Raw genomic sequence first — 11,775 nt, forward strand, 5'->3', positions numbered from 1 at the left:
AATATATATATATTTCTTGGATCTTACTCTCTGGTTGTGCCTTAACTGTTAACTGACACAGGGTTAATTGTTAATTGCCTTATCAGATATGAAGGCATATTTTGAAGTTAAAATTATCAAAATGTTGTGATACCAGTATACAGATCAACAAATGGATCAATGGAAGATGGTAAATGATATCTATATGCAAGTCATAAAAAGTAGAGTTCTGAGTCAGTAGAACTTGTAAGGAAATACAACAAAATTCTGACTATCTTCTATAGGTTGACAGTGTTAAAACATGCTATAAAATAATGTAAATTGTACAAAAAGAAAAGAATAAAATAATGGCAATGAGAAAAACATTCTCAATTTTACTATTAAAAATTTAGTAATAGAAAACTTTATTCACAGAAATTCATGTAGAAAATCATGAATAATAGATAAAGTTCAGCTGTGTTTATCAACTGTCAAAACCCACCACCTCCCGGGTGGACCCTGAGGACACGGTGCATGATAAAATCAAATCGAATCTTGAGCAATCAGTGAAAAGCAGGTGTATGGTAATAAAGCTGTATTGCCTGTCCTTTACATCTTCACTTTAATTAGATATTTGCATTTGGCCCTTAAGAAAATATAGGCAAATGTTTTTCTCAGGCCGGCCTGGTGGTTCACGCCTGTAATCCCAGCACTTTGGGAGGCCGAGGCGGGTGGATCATGAGGTCAGGAGATCGAGAACATCCTGGCTAACATGGTGAAACCCCGTCTCTACTAAAAATACAAAATAATTAGCCAAGCATGGTGGCAGGCACCTGGAGTCCCAGCTACTCAGGAGGCTGAGGCAGGAGAATGGCGTGAACCTGGGAGGCGGAGCTTGCAGTGAGCCGAGATCGCACCACTGCACTCCAGCCTGGGCGACAGAGCGAGACTCCATTTCAAAATAAATAAATAAATAAAATTTAAAAAATTAAAAATTAAATGTTTTTCTCATATTTTCCTTCATGAAAAATGTTGAGATATTCATTCGACTTCTTTCTTTCTCATTATTCCCTTTATTTCATTTAAGATGTATATTAAGATCTTGTATCGAGCTCAGCTCTCTGAACTCTTCCTCTTAATAAACAAACCTTCCACTTCTTTTAGTTCATTAAATCTAACTATTTCAATCTTTCCTTAACAGTGATTTTATAAACAACGGTTGTTTATCAGAGAAAATAATATCTGGACTAGAAGAAGTGTCAACAAAATTAGTTTTGCAAACTATCAAGTCAGTTACCTGTTGCTAAGTGCTGCTCAAATATTAGGAATTTACTAATCCTACAGAAATATCGTGTTGTCCACCTTTAGAAAAAATTATTCCAAATAATTATGTCATTTGTTTTCATCTGAAGAATACATAATTCAGACAGTTAAGCTCATGGAAGCTGACAATTCAGAATGAGCAGTGTGATAATGTTAAGACTGATTTTACAAATATTTTAAAGTTTCTATTAAATATTTAAAAATTATACATCAACTGGGTCTTAAGATGGCCAACTCAGTGCAGCTAGGAAGTGCTGCTCCCATGGAGAGAGGCCAAGATTTTGACTAAATCAACATAATTTGAGCAGATCTTTGTACAGAAAACGTCAAATGTGGATGCAGAGAAGATGCAAGCATTGAGGCTGAAGAGGAAGCTGGAAACTCTGTGTTGGGTAACTGAAGGCTGGGGCTGCTTCCTGGCCCCAAACGGTGTCTGAGGAAGGGGTAAGTGAAGGGACTTGGAGACTGGAGACCTCACATGTGCCACGGACATTTGAGCTGGAAGGTGGATGTCTTCAGAGATTAGACAGAGACAGAGCTGCCGCAAGCATGGCACCAGGAGCCTTTGTGCTAAGGACAACTTTGGCAGAGCCTAACCCACCAAGGCCTGCCTATCTCCCTGTGACAGGCTTTGGTCCTAGGTAACCACTGGGGAGAAAGCAGGGCCACCTTCCCTGTGGGACTGGGGCACATCTGTCCCACAGGCCATCTCTGCCAGCCAGCCCCTCCCAGGGCTCCTGCTTGGCCACCCTGCAGAAGCCTGTACACAACATAACTCCACTGCCCAGCCTGGGTGCTTTGCACCACCTAAGTGCATTTTGGAAGCCTGCAAGCCCTTCAGATCCAATAGCACACCTGGGACTCAGTCCCAAGGGTCTGAAGGAGGGAGCTGCAAGCAGGTCCTGGTATCCCAGGGCCCTGGCCCATGGCTCAGGATCACCTAGCCAGAATCTGTGCCCTGTACTCAAGTCAGGGAGGACCCCACACTCTCAGAAAACTGAGAAGGGTGAATTGCAGAGGTTCACAGGTTGGCCTAGGACCTAGATATGCCGTATTCCGCAGGGCACGTCCAATAAGGATGTGGCCTATTTTCCTACCGGACTTCTGTCCAAGGGAGCCCTGAGGCTGAAAAATCAAATTAAAAGTAAATAAATAAATAAATGGAATTGCTGGCAAAGTGTCAGTGATCAGAGGTGGCGCCCTCAAACTCCAGGAGTGGACCTGGTGAGGGGGTCACCTGTCTCCCCCTTGCATTGCAGAGCGTAGCTGCAAATCCAAGGATACGCAAAGGAGTCATGCTGCACATAAGAGCCTGTCTACCAGCCATTGCTGTCAAGCACTATCTACCGGATCGCAGCCCAAACTACAACAACAACAACAAGTCACTCTGCTAATTCTCCCTGATGATAAACCATGGGCAAGAATTCAACAACGAAGACCCTGTACAGAGCTTTAGCCCTCTGAAACCTTCCAGAAACAAAGTCAACTGACTATACTAGATTTCCATCACAATTAAAGGAACACCAGCCTTCTCAGATGGGAAAAAACCAGCATAAGAACTCTGGCAATTCAAAAAGCCAGGGTGTCCCCTTACCTCCAAACAGGCCCACTGGGTCCCCAGCAATGGTTAATCAGTCTGAAATGTCTGAAATGACAGACGTGGAATTCAGAATCTGGATGGCTAGGAAGCTTATCAAGACCAGGAGAAAGTTGAAACTCAACCCAAGGAAGCAAAGCAATTCAGTAAAATGATTCAAGAGTTGAAAGACTAAGAAGCCCTTTTAAGAAAAACTCAAATTGAACTTCTTGAGCTGAAAAATTCGCTATGAGAATTTCAAAACACAATCAGAAGTATTAACAGCAGAATAGACCAAACAGAAAAGAATCTAAGAGCTTGAAGATAGGTAATTGAGTCAACTCAGTCAGGCAAAAATAAAGAGAAAAGAATATAGAAAAATGAACAAAACCTCTGAGAAATACGCAATTATGCAAAGAGACCAAATCTATGACTCATTGGCATTCTTGAGAGAGAAAGAGAAATAATAAGCAACTTGGAAAATATATTTGAGGACATAGTCCATGAAAATTTCCCTAATCTCACTAGACAAATTGACCTGCAAACCCAAGAAATATAGAGGACCCTACACAGATACTGTAAAAGACAACCATCCCCAAGGCACATGGTCATCAGATTCACTAAAGTCAATACAAAAGAAAAAAATCAAAAGTAGACACGTGGGACTTAAACTAAAGAGCTTCTGCATAGCAAAAGAAACTTAGAGCAAACAAACAACCTGCAGAATAGCAGAAGCTATTCACAAACCATCCATTCAACAAAAGTCTAATATCCAGCATTAATATGGCTTAGCTCTGTGTCCCCACCTATATGTTATAAACCCCATATGTTGAGGGAAGGACTTGGTGGGAGGTGATTGGATCACAGGGGCAGCTCCCCCATGTCTGTTCTTGTGATAGTGAGTGAGTTCTCATGAGATATGACAGTTTAGAAGTGTATGGCTGGCCAGGCGCAGTGGCTTACACCATGCCTGTAATCCTAGCACTTTGGGAGGCCAAGGCAAGCGGATCACCTGAGGTCAGGAGTTCAAGACCAGCCTGGCCAATATGGTGAAACCCTGTCTCTACAAAAATACAAAAATTAGCCAGGTGTGATGGCAGGTGCCTGTAATCCCAGTCACTCAGGAGGCTGAGGTGGGAGAATTGATTGAACCCAGGAGATAGAGGTTGCAGTGAGGCAAGATTGCACCATTGCACTTCAGCCTGGGTGATAGAGCAAGAATCCATCTAAAAAAAAAAAAATGTGTGTGGCTTTATTTTTCCTCTCTCTCTCTTTCTCTCTCTCCCTCTCTCTCTCCTGCCACTTTGTGAAGAAGGTGCTTACTTCCCCTTCAACTTCCACCATGATTGTAAGTTTCCTGAAGCCTCCCCAGCAATGCAGAACTGTAAGTCAATTAAACCCTTTTTCTTTATAAATTACCCAGTCTCAGGGAGTTCTTTATAGCAGCGTGAGAATGGGCTAATACAAGCATCTATAGAGAATTTAAACAAATCAACAAGCAAAAACCATTTACCCTGTTAAAAATGTGCAAATCACAGGAACAGATACTTCTCAAAAGAAGATATAAAAGCAGCCATTGAGCATATGAAAAAATGCTCATCATTACTAATCATCAGAGAAATGCAAATACAACAGTGATATACCATCTCACATCAGTCAGAATGGCTAGTACTGAAAAGTCAAGAAATAATGGATGCTGTTGATGCTTCAGAGAAAAGGAAATACTATATACTGTTGATGAGAATGTAAATTAGTCCAGGCACTGTGGAAAGCAGTCTGGAGATTTCACAAGGAACTTAAAGACACCTACTATTTGACCCAGCAATCTCACTACTGGGTATGTACCCAAAGGAAAATAAATCATTCTACCAAAAAGACACATGTACTCATGTTCATTGCTGCACTATTCACAATAGCTAAGACATGAAATCAACCTACGTGCCCATCAGCATAGATTGGATAAAGAAAATGGGGAACATAGACACTGTGGAATAGTATACAGCCATAACAAAAATGAAACCATGTCCTTTGCAGCAACATGGATATAGTTGTAGGCCATAATCCTAAGTGAATTAACTTAGGAATAGAAAAACCAAATACTACATGTTCTCACGTATCTATGGGAACTAAACATTGAGCATACGTGGACATTAATACAAGAATAAACGCTTTCCGCTTCCAGTGTCCCCTACCGGAAGCGTGGACATTAATACAAGAATAAACGCTTTCCACTTCCGCTGTCACCTACAGTCATGGCTGCCGCCATCGCTACTGCCGGTGCCGGGGAACCCCAGTCCCCGGACGAATTGCTCCCGAAAGGCGACACAGAGAATCCTGAGGAGGAGCTGGAGGAGGACGACGATGAGGAGCCAGTTGAGACCCTGCCGGAGAGCCTATGGGGCCTGACGGAGATGTTTCCAGAGAGGGTCCGGTCTGCGGCCGGAGTCACTTTTGATCTTTCCTTCTTTGTGGCTCAAAAAATGTACAGGTTTTCCAGGGCAGCCTTGTGGACTGGGACCACTTCCTTTATGATCCTGGTTCTTCCCGTTGTCTTTGAGACTGAGAAGTTGCAAATGGAGCAACAGCAGCAACTGCAGCAGCCGCAGATACTTCTAGGGCCTAACACAGGGCTCTCAGGAGGAATGCCAGGGGCTCTACCCCCGCTTCCTGGAAAGATCTAGATTGTTATTGCTGTTTGAGCTGTCTCAGTGGGATAAGTTTGAAATTCAGTGTTTGAACTGCTGATTATTTGGATTTTTTTTGTTTTTTTTCAACTTTGGCACGTTGATCTATCTAAACCTGGTGGGGAGAATTCTCCCCACATTGTCTCATGGAAAGACTCAACTTGCAACCGTGCCCTCCACACTATCCTTACTTCTGTCTTCACTCTGATACCAGAGTGCAGCCATGCAGACGGTTATTCCAGCTCTGGCCACCCCACTCCTTTCACCAAATTGCTCCTAACTGGAAGATCTCACTTTCCCCTTGTGGGGTGGGCACCGATGCCAGTGGGAGAGATGTGCCCCTGACCATTAACGACTGCCTTTTTTTTTTTTTTTTTTTTTTTAAAGAATGGAGCTGTTGGGGAGCGACATGCAGGCAATGTGAAAGACAAAATGCATTACACCTGTAGTGTAAAGTGGCCACTATGAATCCCTATGTATGAGAGGAGGGAGGCTGGCTGCAGCTTCAGTCACAGAATGGGGACTGTGGAAGACAGATCAGGAGTCCATTTCCTCTGCACAGTTTGGCTGTTAGACCTGTGTGTGTGTTTTAAAAAAAACAGAAGTCAGTGCTCACTTTTTAAATTTAAATATTAAAAATGATTCCAACTGAAAAAATAAATAAATAAAAGACACTGCAGAACACTAGACAGAGAAAGCGGGATTGGATCATGGGTTGAAAAACCACCTATCTGATACTATGCTCACTGTGTGAGTGATGGGGTCTGTATTAGTCCATTTTCACACTGTGATAAATAACTACCTGACACTGGATAATTTATAAAGGGAAGAGGTCTAATCGACTTACGGTTCCACAGTGCTGGGGAGACTTCAGGAAATGTAGAATCAAGGTGGAAGGTGAAGGGGAAACAAGCACCTTCTTCACAAGGAGGCAGGACAGAGAGAGAGAGATTGAAAGCAAAAGAAACCACACACTTTTAAACCATCATAACTCATGAGAACTCACTCACTATCATGAGAACAGCATGGGGGAGTCCACCCCTATGATCCAATCACCTCCCACCAGCTCCCTCCCTCCACATGTGGGGATTACAATTGAGATGAGATTTTATTGGGAACACAGAGCCAAACCATATCAGGATATGTACCCCAAACCTCAGCATTACACGATATCCCCATGTAACAAACCTATACGTGTATCCCCGTATCTAAAATAAAAGTTAAAATTAAAAAATATATATATATCAAAAAGAATGTATGTACATATGTAAAGCTTCATAAAATACTTTTATATCTGATAATTTTTAATGTTAAATCTAATAATTGAATATTAAATGTGGTTAATGTTTACCACATAATTTCTTGTCAGAAATTTTCTTTATATATTAGTATGTACTTTCTTAAGAGAAGCATAAGATATGTGAGGCAACCATGTCTTTTTATTAAACGCCTTAAAATTTTGCATGTTTAGGAATCCATCTTTTCCTGAAAATTGTTTTAATCAACGTTAAAATAGTTTGAATTAATAAATCAGACTTAACTCACTAACAATATTTTTAAAAGTTTTCTCTGACGTTACTAAACTTGATCACTAAGACCACTGTTGTCAAGGTTACTAATAGGCTATTTTCTTTTGCTAAATAAAAAGTAAATAAGAAAAATCACAATCTTATTTTACTTCTCAGCAGAATTTTACCTTGCTGATGGTTCTTATACCATTTTAAAAATTACAATATTAACATCAAAATTGAAAAGCATTCAAATAATGTTAAGGTGTCTGAACCAGCAATTGGGAAACATCATCTTATTCTTCCCACTCAGCAGATATAACTATAGCAAGCAGTGCACATGGACATAGTCTATATACTTTGAGATATGTGTTTATGCACGTTCAAAGGCACCAAGTCAACAGAAATGTTAAAAATGTCCAAAATAAGTTAATGAAGACATAGCCTTTATAAAAAATAAAAGAACAATGGGAAATCATCTTAATGGACAAGCTAATTTGCTGACATTTCCTAAAATACGAACTGTGTTTATTTTACTCTATCATTCCTGACTCATTTTTGCTTTCACGAACTACTCCAACATCTGGAAGTTCAGCCCTCCCTTCCAGCTCAGCTGAGCTGCTGGCAAATGCTAATTTAAGGTTAAGGCACAAACCTGCTTGTAAGGCAAGGAAAGCCACCAAGGACGTGCAGGCATTCTTCTCCTCTGGCCCCAGGGAAAAGAACAGAATCAGTTCTGCCGCAGATGGTAAAAACCAAGGAACAGCCAACAAATGTTTGAAGAAAACAGCAGAATAAAAGAAAAATAAACACCATCACATGGAAGAATTTACACAAAAAAAAATTATTAAAAAGAGAAATTGACATTAAGATCCATGTAGTTAATATTCTCAGAAATATACTTAGGTATATAAGAAAATGTCCTGGGCAAATAAATTCCACAAGAAAGGAAAGTAGGGGCTGAGAAACTGAGAGACAAAGTTAAGATGTATACAAGCTGTCAACATGTATTTGATGAGGATTCTTGCAGGAGAAAACAGGAAATAATGGAATTGATAATACATCAAATAATTGAATTAATAATACAATATTTTGATAAAGTACAAACTTACATTTTTTTTTTCATGGACCAGGCCTTCTGTGAGTTATCTAAAAAATCTTCACCTAATCCAGAGAAGTGAAAATTTAAGGGTAAGACCATACATGCTTGGGTCTATTTATGGACTTTATTCTGTTTGCTTCTCTGTATTCTGTTTGTTGCTCTGTTACTATGCCAATACTAAATTGCCGTGATTACAACAGAAAACTATTTTTATGTTTATATGCTGATTATTTCTCCACATTCTTCCATATGGTTCTTGGCTCTTTGTATTTCCTTTTTGGTTGTTTTTTTAAAAAGATTTTATCTGTATTATTTTGGATAACTCATGTTTTTCTTCTTAATGTGTAAGAACATTATCCTTTTCTCTATATTTTTATGTTTGTAATTGCACTTAATTTTGTTTCTGGTCTTTTATTGTTAATTTCAAAGGTTTAGAAACATTATCTGCATTTTCCTTTGTGATTGTTTTTCTCATAACTGCAATGCTTAGATAGTTCCAGAAGTCATGAACTTGCTCATTTTGCATCTACATTTTTCTTGATAAATATTTCTAGTAAAATACTTTCAATTTTTAAAATTTTGACTAAAAACTTAAAAATAGAGAATGAGATATAACAATTTTTTTAAAAAAATCTTAATATTGTTTGCATATGCCCTCAGATGTGACCATCAAAGATTTTTCCTGAGATTTTTTTCCAAAGTGAACTATAAAGTGATTTATTTTTCCCCTTGGATCCCAGTGGTATAGAATTGTTATCCCAGAGGTTGCAATAGTTTTTTCTCACCACATGGAAAAAAAAAAAATCCATGCAAGAAGGGTGCAGATGGTAGCTCTGACTTTCATAGTCCTGTAATCCTGACTGCAAATTACTGCTTGTAATGAGTCACATTCAGATTGTGAAAGGAAAATATCCCGGGCCCTTTCAGGTTGGGAACTGCTCAGAGCAAATCTGCCTCCCGTTCTATTCAAAGTTATTCCTCTGCTCACTGAGATAGACGCATATCTGATTGCCTCCTGTGGAAAGGCTAATCAGAAACTCAAAAGAATGCAATGGTTCATTGTCTCTCACCTACCTGTGACCTGGAATCCCCCTCCCATTTCCAGTCTTCCAGCCTTTGCTTCAAGTTGTCCCACCTTTCCAGACTGAACCAATGTACTTCTTACATATATTGATTGATGTCTTGTGTCTCCCTAAAATGTATAAAACTAAGCTGCTCTCCGACCTCCTTGGCACGTGTCGTCAGGACTACCTGCAGCTGTGTCACAGGCGTGCATCCTTGACATTGACTAAATAAACTTTCTAAATTAACTGAGACCTGTCTCAGATTTTGGAGGTTCACATTTTGGTAACCACAGGGGGATTCTGAGTGAAGATGGCCCTGACCTTTCACAACTCTTCTATCAGTGCTTGCTCCCCACATCAGCTAACTTTATGGCTCAAACCAATAGGACAATTTGCTGAGGTCTGTGAGCACCTCCTCCAGATCTCTCAAAATTTGGTCAAGATCTAAAGGTTTTTTGTTTTGTTTTGTTTTGTTTTTTTGGAGTTTTACTTGCTCCCAAAAAGGAAGGCAAGTCTTCCTACTTCCATGACAATGGAAGGCAGGGAACCCCTTTACGGAGTTGGAGCTTGCTTCCAACGGGGAAGAGGAGTTCTATTTTTCCCTCCTGCTAGGATGGGAGAGCGAAGTCTACAGCGTCAGACCCATCACAAGGTAAGAAGCTGGTTTGGGATTCTGTCTTGTAAATTCTTTTTAAACAACTAAAGTTAGCATTAACAAGCAGCTGGTGTGAATTTCTGCTTACACTTAGAGCACTCAGAAATCACGTCATTTGTGTGATCATTGTTAGTTTTCCTTAACTGTTCTGTTGTTTGTTTCTGGTCTTGTTGGGTTTGTGTGTGTGAGTGTGTTTCAGTGCTTTCCCTTATCAGATTTGACCAACTCCAAAACTTCTAGCTCATTAATGTGGAAGCTTCCACTTCAAAGAAATAAGAGCACCTTGTTCCCCTCAGCCTTTCGTGGCATTCTCAGGCGACTGAGAATCATGTGAGGGTGTCTGGGAGAAACATACCCTAAGACAAGCAGTGGCTCTAAATAGGTTCCCCCTCAGAAGAATATACTTCGGGTTTAATCTCAACTGTCAGGTACATATAAGGAGCTGACCTTTCCCTCACTTTGAGAGCCTGACACACTGTTGAAGTGTCAGCTGGCTGAGACATGGGTGGACAGAACAGGTTCAGGGGGTCATGACCGCGAAAAGCTACGTCTGCAAGCAGCACATTTTGGGTCTGACACACGTCCTAGCTTGGTCAAATCCGAAGAGTGACTCTAAATTATGGGGAACAAGGCCTTTGAAGTTGGGGGAAAATGGCCAGCAAAAGGGAAAAAGAAAAAGAGAAAAGAGAAAAGATTTTTGGTTTCGACTACTAAAGGGGCTTTATTTACATAACAAGGCCACCTTTTTGCCAGTCAAACCAAACTGAAAGAGGAATGGCTGTACTTCTGAAATAGCAGCATTTTGTCCTAACCGACATACAGTAATGACATTTTAAACTTTTTTAAAGAAGTTTACTGGTTAAAAGTCAGCTTAATTAGAAGGATAACATCCAAGATGTGCCTGTGTATGTATGCATGTGTGCATATTTGTATTTAAAAGGCCTTCATTGGTTTTGGTTTTTTTGTTTGTTTTTCTCTCCTAAGACCTTGTCTTTTGTTGGGCAAGTTTTTTGTTGTTGTTGTTATCAGTTGACTGACTGCTCTTTTCACCTGATTTATTGCCTAAAATAGTTATTACAACAGAGGCTACATTTGGGTTTTTAAGGGAGAACGTAGCTTAGACATTCAGAAATGTATTTGTTTAAAAAAAGTTTTTTTAAGTGCACTGTAAAAGCATCTCCCTCTAGTACCACCAGACTTCTTCTCTCTGTGCCTTATGATGGAAATTTTGCTATTTAATTTTCACCTACGTTGTTTCCTTTAATATGCAAATTTAAGGTTATTTAGCTATCAACTGCCTCAGGTTGTAAAACAGGTTATCAAGGATCTAAAAGTCTAAGATAGAAAAAAAAAATGGTCTTTATGACTCTGTAAATGTACTTCCATCAACATGCCCAATACATCTATGTATTTATGTATTGTGTATACAATGTTCCACTACTCAAAATATATAAAAGGCTCTAATTAATTGGCTTAAATAAAAATGAAAGCATTTAAATCAAATACTTTATCACGAAAAAAGAAAAGACTAGTCAAATGCTTTTTCAAGTTTATGTAACTTAAGTAAATTCTTTAATAGATAAGCCAGCTTTAAAATTATTAGTAGAGTAATATCAGAAATGTCTGAGGAATTGCCAGCATTTTTTTTTTTGCATTTATTAATCAATTTCATATTTATCCCTGTCAAATAGTATAAGGTATCAAAATTTGGCATAGGGTTTATAAAACTATAAACCCAGTCCAAAACAGAGTGATCTTTGTGTGTGTGATTTTCAGTAAATAAGACATTGATATTGGTTTAAGGAAAACAGCTGCACCTTAAATTTAGTAAGATTACCATAATTTCTAATCTTGTGGCTTTAGGGAGTCTAGTCCGCAGGCAGTAAGGAGGTTTGTTTTGGGAAA

At 39.4% G+C, this 11,775-nt stretch overlaps 1 long non-coding RNA gene and 1 pseudogene across 2 annotated transcripts; one reads left to right on the plus strand and one right to left on the minus strand.

Moving 5' to 3' along the window:
• The first annotated feature begins 4,901 nt into the window (after positions 1 to 4,901).
• LOC101009067 lies at positions 4,902 to 6,198 on the plus strand (annotated as a pseudogene). The gene has a single exon (XR_646612.4). The product of XR_646612.4 is annotated as a mitochondrial import receptor subunit TOM22 homolog pseudogene (transcript).
• A 38-nt stretch (positions 6,199 to 6,236) lies between these two features.
• On the minus strand, positions 6,237 to 8,275 carry LOC116275392. Its single transcript, XR_004184473.1, has 3 exons — positions 8,162 to 8,275; positions 7,705 to 7,785; positions 6,237 to 6,460 (listed from the first exon to the last, which is right to left on the minus strand). It is a non-coding gene; the product is annotated as an uncharacterized LOC116275392 (long non-coding RNA).
• Positions 8,276 to 11,775: the final 3,500 nt, after the last annotated feature.

The sequence above is a fragment of the Papio anubis genome, chromosome 6 (assembly GCF_008728515.1).
Source record: "Papio anubis isolate 15944 chromosome 6, Panubis1.0, whole genome shotgun sequence".
Classification (NCBI taxonomy): Eukaryota; Metazoa; Chordata; class Mammalia; order Primates; family Cercopithecidae; genus Papio; species Papio anubis.